The sequence below is a fragment of the Lynx rufus genome, unplaced genomic scaffold, assembly GCF_022079265.1.
Source record: "Lynx rufus isolate CCGP_SWC_20201006 ecotype Redwood Valley unplaced genomic scaffold, mLynRuf1.p SCAF_2, whole genome shotgun sequence".
NCBI classification, from domain to species: domain Eukaryota; kingdom Metazoa; phylum Chordata; class Mammalia; order Carnivora; family Felidae; genus Lynx; species Lynx rufus.
Window position 1 is genome coordinate 117,936,588 of NW_025814834.1, and position 8,261 is coordinate 117,944,848.

The 8,261-nt window shown below is 46.9% G+C and overlaps 1 non-coding gene across 1 annotated transcript; it reads right to left on the minus strand.

The window, feature by feature from the left end:
- Positions 1-547: 547 nt before the first annotated feature.
- LOC124516858 (U1 spliceosomal RNA) lies at positions 548-711 on the minus strand. The gene has a single exon (XR_006963245.1). It is a non-coding gene; the product is annotated as a U1 spliceosomal RNA (small nuclear RNA).
- Between the last annotated feature and the right edge of the window lie 7,550 nt (positions 712-8,261).

The following is an 8,261-nucleotide window of genomic DNA, read 5'->3' on the forward strand; positions in this document are numbered from 1 at the left end:
GATCACAAGGCTTCCGGCCAAGATTCAGGTCTGACTGCGGTTCTGATTTGCAGGGAATATAACATGTGTAAAATTCAGAGCTGCTTGCTCGCGTAGCCTAAACGTGTTACGAACGGAAACGAATCTGGACCACGGTACAGGCAGTTTCTCCCTCGCTTTTGGAAGTGTGTGCACCATGGCCTTGGCCTACCCAGCACGAACCACCCACAAAGAGTTCCTTTAAGCCTGTACACTAAAGAAAGCACCTACGAAAAAACACACCCGTTCATGCGAACTGCGTGCACTACGGTGCCCTCACGCGTGTTATATTCATAACAAACCCACGTTTGCCCTGAATATACACGCAGGACTACAGAACTTCCATGCCCGGAAACACCAATACGCAAACCCACAAACTGAAACAAAGGCAAAACTCAAAAAGTTAAGAGGTTCTCAAAGCACCGTGGCAACGCATAGAACCGGATAGAACAAAACCAGCTTGGTTAAAAAGCAAGACACCACCACGCAGAATAGCCCATTCTCTTCTGTCTTTACCACGACGAAGACTCAGGGGAGAGCGCGAACGCAGTCCCCCACTACCACAAATTATGCAGTCGAGTTTCCCACATTTGGGGAAATCGCAGGGGTCAGCACACCCCGAGTGCAATGGATAGGCCTCGCCCTGGGAAAACCACCTTCTTGATCATGGTATCTCCCCTGCCAGGTAAGTATGACTTCCGCCTCCTCCGCCCCATTACACCCTCTCACGCCTGACACTCTCTACACACGGTCACTTCCGTCCGCACACCCCCGAGCCTCCCTAAGACTTTGCCACACGCAGCACACGCACTTGCAACCAACAGTCCTGGAATGGCTCCCACAGCACGCGAGATCATACGCTATTTAAGCGGTAGTTACCGAAACAACAGCCCCTGCGCTCCCCTATTTACATAGCACACGCCCTATCCGTGACGTCACGGGAACGCGCCTTCCCTCCAGCCCATGCCTCGCCCTTGCCCCCTCCTCAATATAGCCAGCCAACCCTCAGGAGGGGGAAATTGGCTTGTCCCTCTTTTCCTCCAAGTGCCCGCCTGCTGGGGCAGAGGGTGTGAGTTCTGAACCTCCGGCCGGCGGGGAACCTGTCTGGGAGGCTGCTGGCGCCTGTGTACCTTTCCTTAAATAAATAAGGCCTTTTGCAGCGCCTGAGTGGCTCAGTCCCCTTAGGGTCTGATTCTTGGTTTGGGTTCTCTCGCTTCGTCTCTCTCTGCCCCTCCCCTACTCACAAGCGCACATGTGTGCGCGCTTGCGCTCTCTCGCTCTCTCTCTCTCAAAGTAAATAAACATTAAAAAAAAATTACCTTTCAATGTGTAGAGCGCAACATTTAGGACTACAAAGGAAAGGGTTCCTTTCAAGTTCGGTGAGTTACCTCTGCGATGCATTTCAAAAAATTTTTGAAGCTATCCGGTATCGAAAGAAACTGAATTTATGAAACTAGACACAACAGCCAGGTGACTGCAAACCAACCCTTCTGTTTTTACCCCTATTGGTGTTCCAGGCTGGAAACCCAGCTTCAAGGCTATGTGAACGTTAAAAGTAGATTCTATTCTGTTGCTCAAATCACAAAACATTTACTGAAAAGTTCTCCTCTGGAAACGGTAAAGCAAGGGCTCTGTGGCCACTGAGGCCACTGAAGGACATGGCAACAGGGATTAGGTGACAGTGTCGCAACTGAATGTGAATCAAGTTTGATCCAGACCCCATTCCCTGAATCCTGGCAGCCAGACGCGCTGTCCAGGTGCGAGTGAAGAAATACTTTCCGGAGAACCTGACCAGCCTTGTAACAGAAACACCATGTCCGACTCCATATTGCTTCTATTTCCCTTGCTGCTGCATCTTACAGCTTAGAATTATCTGCTTGCTTAGCTCTACACTGGGCATGTGACAGCTAAGATTTGCAAAATCTGCTTTGCACCTGAAATCTACCTCACCTGAGGAGACGAGGAAGTAGGTACAGAAAGGACTATGCTCTGTTTAAGATGTACAGGATCGACATGACCAGATTCCTGTACACAGAGATCAACTGACCAAGGACAAAAAACCTACACGGCCTCCCTCAGATGTCTGCAGATGTCAGCCACCTTTTGACTCCAGCCCCCTCCCACTTCCCCCTTTTGCCAACATAAAAGAAACTTGGATTTCATGCCAAGAGGAGATGGTTCTTTGGGAGAATAGTCCACCATTTCCTCGGTTTGCTGGATTTCTGAATAAAGTCGCTTTCTTTGTCCCCACATCTTGCCTCTCCATTTGCCTGTCACACAGGGAGCAGGAGGAGCTTGGACTCGCTAACAGCCTGAGAGGAAAGACGTGGCATCAGCCTGTAAGGGATTGCCTGGAGAGATTTGGCTTTAGATACTGCAGTCGGGGAAACAAACTTCAATATAAAACCGAGGGCAACTCCCAAAGACGGCAAGGAGAACTGTGGATTTACAGCCAAAGGAAAGAGTGAGGGAGTCAGTGACTGGAAAATTGCTACAAGGAACTTGTTTAGATATCAAGGATGGGGGGATTCTTGCTGGAACTGGGCTTGGAAGGCTGAGGACTAGGACTAACTGAGGGCCCCAGGAGCCTGACTTAAGTTAGTCAACGAGGGAGTCCTTGCCAACCCTACAGTGACGCTCCTGTTAAAAAGCAAAAGCCAAGCAAGAAGAGCAAAGGCTTATTTATTCAGGGCTTGCGTTTTTGCAGAGACTGAAATGAAAGGAAGGCAGAGGAGTGGGAGAACTTTACAGTAGAAAAATGGGAAGGCTTCAGGTGTGCCCTCATTGGAGGCCGTTGGCATGGGTAAGCTGTAGGCAGGTATTAACCTTAAAAAGAAAAGTTATTTTCCCAGCAAAAATGGGCTTATTTGGGAACAGCAGAGAAATGCAATCCAGGACATTCATGCTATGGCAGAGCCACAGGCAAGCTGAATAAACAAAGGAGGGGAATATCACTAGATGGAGGAGAAGGAGGCAGTTGAGAGAGGCTGTTTTGAAGTGAAGTCCATCGGAGAAAAGCAAGAGTTCAGGGTGATGACTGTTTTCTCATTGGCTCCCTCGGTGGGGAGGGAGGGGGGAGGGGGGGTGGTCGTCAATTTCTTGTAGGAGATGCAATAAACATTCTTCTTCCTATTGGGGCCTGTCATTGATGACTCTTTCCCGTTGAGAATTCTTCTGTTGGGGTCTACAATTGGCAATTCTTCCTGTAATTCATGTTGAGTGGTATAGCTCCCCCTTCTGGCCTCCCAACTCCATTCTAGTGAGGTTTCCCATTCTTAATTTTCACACTGGCTGACTAGAATTTAGAGGTATCCTGTGAGGTTGGTGGGGGTGCATACCTGGCTTTCTCTGGTTGGTCCTAAGTTGGAAGCAGGAACAAACACGAGAGAAATTATCAATTACCAAGTCCTGGCATTGTGGATGGGTATACTGGCATGCTCAGACTGTTCTAACAGAACACCACAGACTGCCTTAAACAACAGCAATTTATTTCTCACAGTTCTGGAGGGTGGGAAGTCCAAGATCCAGGTGCCATCAGGGTAGGTTTCGAATCCGGCCAAATATGCTACCCCCAAATAGGCCACTTTGGCTTAAGGATTATTTTCAGCGAAGGGCATGCTTGAAAAACAGATGCAAGAGTGCTCTGACCTCCTTTCCTCTTCCTAAGAGCAGAAGATAAAATTGCCATGGGAAAGATGCCCTCCCTATACCAGGAGGAGAGAAAGGTTCTTGTCACCAGATTTAAGAAGTCGAGGCTGAGAGAAATCTATACAAACAGACCTTGTTAAAATAACCCTGATCTGTCTTTTGCCTCCTCGTATATTTTGGTTCCTTTTCATAATTACTACTCTTTGCCGCACCTAGTACATGACCACTTAGGTCTAAGTACTTTTTGGGTCTTTCTTCTTCCTTGAAAGCTCCCATGTGCATGGGAAGGATGTCTATGTTCTTCTCCTGCTAATCTGTTTTATGTCAACTTAATGCTGAGGCCCAGCCTGAGGCCTTAAGAGGGTAGGGGAAAGAGTTTAGCCTCCCCTACAGCTTCCTTCTGAGGCCTCTTGTCATGGCTTATAGGCAGCCCCCTCTTGCCATGTGCTCACAGGACCTCTGCTAAGAAGAGGCGGAGGGGAGGGTGTTGAGGAAAACATATCTTGAGTTTTCACTGCCCCAGAGGTGTTAATCCAGGTGTAGCAGGTGGTGCTGGCCACAGCACAGACACCTCTTTGCTCCGCTAAAAAATAATCAAGAGCTATTTTATTATCAAGAACCATTTTGGGGGTGGCTGGGTGGCCCAGTGGCTCAGTCGGTTGAGCGTCCCACTTCGGCTCAGGTCATGACCTTGCGGTCCGGGGGTTCGAGCCCCGCGTCCAGCCCCGCGTCTGGCTCTGTGCTGACAGCTCGCGGAGCCTGGAGCCTGCTTCAGATTCTGGCTCTCCCCCTCTCTCTGTCCCTCCCCCACTCACGCTCTGTCTCTCTCAAAAATAAATAAACATTAATTTTTTTTTTTTTTTTTTTAAAACAACTTTGGCCAGAGAGTCTAAGGATCTTTGCTGGGCAATTACTGCTTTAGCAGATTCTGCAATAACTTTAAGAATTAAGAAGTTCCTGATCATAGATAGCCTCATTTATTTTTATCCCTTGTCAGGGAGCAGGGATCTGCCAGTAAGAGTGAATCCTGACTCATGAAAGCCTCCTGGTAGGTCCTCTCTAACTCACAACGTAAACAGGGATTCGGCCAATGAGATGGCTCATTTTGCTTGTGACAAGCTAGGGGCAGAATGAGATTTTGTCCTAGGCTTAAATAAAAGGTTTTTCTAAGTTCCAGAGGTTCCCTCCCCCTCCCCCCCCCCCCCCGTTAGCAATGGTCTGGGGGATAAAGATGAAGGTGTTATCTTTCCAGGCCAATGCCAGAGGAAAGGAAAAGAAAGGAGAAAGGGTTTCACGTTTAGTTCAAGTATGAAATCTTGATCTGTTGTCTTGGGTGGGAGCAGTCTACCTCAAAGGCAACTGCTTCTTTTCATCACTTTGATTTGAAAGTCTCCAGCATCTACACAGGCCCAGGTATCAGGTGGAACGTTTTTTAGCTGTGTGATGTGTACCCAAGGGTCCATGCTTCCCAGTTTTGTGGCAGTATTTGTGGTCAGGAGCACTTGGTTAGATCCCTCCGAATGAGGCTCACGGGCAGTCTTCCTCTGATGACACTTCCAGAATACCCAGTCACCGGGCTACACAGACTGTGACCAACAGAATCTTTTAAATTGGGATCTGGGAAGTCTTCTTTAACCTACTGATGATAGATGTGCCTGAGCAGAAGACACTACAGACTTACAGCAGCTGGTAATCCTAGCATGAGGTGACAAGGGAACAACATAAGGTTACACACTGACAGAACTCTGAGAAGTCTGCAAGGTTTTTGTTAAGGTTTGTATTTTTCCAGTGATATGGAGATTGTGGGGGGTGCACGGCAAGTGGAAAACACACTTTCTTTCTTCCTTTCTTTTTTAAATTTTTTAAGTTTATTTATTTATTTGGAGAGAGAGAGTGAGCAAGCATGAGCGGGGGAGGGGCAGAGGGCGAGCGGGAGAGAGAATCCCAAGCAGGCTCCACACTGTCAGTGCAGAGCCCCATGCAGGGCTCGAACTCACCAACCGTGAGATCATGACCTAAGCCTAAATCAAGAGTCTAGACGCTTAATCCACTGAGCCGCCCAGGCCCCCCGGAAACACACTTTGTAACAGCCTTTTTTCTTACTGTGGGGGCATCAGCCCATCTGGAGAACGTAACATACCAGGGCGAGAATATATTGATGACCTGTACTAGGTGGCAACTGGATGAAGTCCAGCTGCAGGTGTTCAGAGGGTCCAGAGGGAGGTTTGAGGCCTTTAGAACAAAAATAGCTTTTCCAGGATTACAGACCTGACTGGTCAGACATTGCTGGTAGACTAATTTTGCAATTTTATACAAGCCTCCCCACACTATGGTAGGTGAAGGAATACAAAAACCAAAATACAGGATTTGTCAGAGACCCCGGAAGAACAAATTGGCCATCTTGGTTTTCCACTGGCCCCAAATGTTCTCGTACTTCACAGCCCTTGTTCACTCAACCTTACTTTTTCTGATTCAGGAGCAGATTGCCTGGCATGTGATGGGACGTTAGGATGACAAAATCCTGGCAACGTGGGGCCATTCTTTGCGGAAGCAGAATGGGATTTCACCACCTGTGTCATCATCTTTATAGAGTCTGTTGCTATTGTCTTGCATTTTAGAAAGGCTCCATTTCCCTTGAGCGGCTCAGGTCATGTTCTCACAGATCGTGAGTTCGAGCCCCGTGTCAGCTCTGTGCTGACATCTCAGAGCCCGGAGCCTGCTTCACATTCTGTGTCTCCCTCTCTCTCTGCCCCTCTCCCACTCACGCTCTGTCTCTTTCTCTCAAAAAGAAGTAAACGTTAAAACAATTGCTTTCAATAAAATAAGAACATAAAAAACAATTTAGAAAGGTTTCCATCTCTGCTGTTTCTGCTTGGGCCCCACTTCCTCATGTTCCATATTTTGCCTCTGAATACCTAAAGAAGCCATGTTTCCACTTCAAGGGGGAAGCAAGAAAGTTAATCATCCTCTGAGTTTTGTCCTAGGCCCCAAATACCTGTTAACACCCGAGAAGAGCCAGAGCCCAAACATGTTCCAGGACATTAGCTTCCAACAAACCTTAGCTGATGCTGGCGTCAATAGCCCTGCCTTCGGGAATTTATGGAATAACTCCTATTGTTCGCCTGGCAGTCACCTTTGTTTGGACCCTACCTTGGATTCCTGAAGAAACATGTACTCTCGACTCTTCTCCAACATAAACGCCTAGCCCCAAGCAACAACGAGACTTTTTCTCCTTTACTGAAGTCTCAGAAGTCTTTCTGAGTCTCCCAGACACTTGGTCTGCTAGTCTCCATCTGTCACTCACCCTGTTCAATAAACTTTATTTTCACTTTCTCTGGCTCCTGTTTGATCTCGATCCTTCGTGAAACCAAGGACTCTCTTGGCCAGTCCTGTGGGACCCTCCCCTAGATCTCCGGACCCAGCCTGCCTGCATCACCAGCATTCTTTAGATTTGCAAATTTATAAATATATTTTACAATTTCCAGAAGCACTTGCCTTTTTAAATTTTCCTAATGTGGCACTAACACATTTAAGTATCTTTTAGTTTCTCTGTAATAAGAAGCCAAAAGTAGATAAACCTATTATTTAGTCATTAATGTTTTGATATTTTGTCTTATTTGGAAATGGTCTAGATATTTAATGAGTTTAACTTATCGTTTAACCCGACTTAGCAAAACTGTAAGGTTTTAGGTTACCAAAAAGAAAACTACTTAAGTAGACACAACATGAATTTATTTGGCTAAAGTTGATTTTACTCCAGTAGAGCAAAAGTTTTATATTTAATGCTGATAACTCTAAAGATGTGTCCGTTTTAATTAAACCATCAACCTTGGGGTGCCTGGGTGGCTCGGTCGGTTAAGCGTCTGACTTCAGCTCAGGTCATGAACTTGGGGTTTGGTGTTCGAGCCTTTCCAAAATCCAGAGTCACTCTCAAAGATAGCCAAAACAAAGAGCCAACGACTTGCATGTTCCAGGCAGACAGAAAGCCTAGCCCAGTAATGCAAAATCAGACAAACAGGAAGACCATAGCTATCCGTGGGACAGAAAGGATCAATATAATGGGTTTGGATTTGAAAAGAAAGGGACAATGTGAAACTTTATTTTTCTTAGTTGGGCACTACAGATAGAGATCCAGAACTGATTCTGGTAAGAATTTTCACTCTGGGGGCACCTGGGTGGCTCAGTCGGTTAAGCGTCCGACTCTTGGTTTCAGCTCAGGTCATGATCTCATGGTTTTGTGAGTTTGAGCCCCCCATCCCCCATCAGGCTCTGCGCTGGGATTCTCTCTCTCTCTCTCTCTCTCTCTCTCTCTCTCTCTCTCTCTCCATCTCTGCCCCTCTCCTGCTCACACTGTCTCTGTCTCTCTCAAAATAAATAAATTAAAAAAAAAAGAAAAGAATTTTTGCTCTTCACTGGCTTCTGCCAGTTTTTTCAGGACCCCCTCCCTCTGCAGTATCCTCAGTATCTACCAGTTTCCCCTTGCCTATTTCAAGAATTATATAGCAGTTTACCAGAAAATCCCTCACAGTTTCATCAACTCTGGGAGGGGCCCACAGGGGCCCTCCTTTGCAGGTAGGTATAGGAGTATCTGTAAG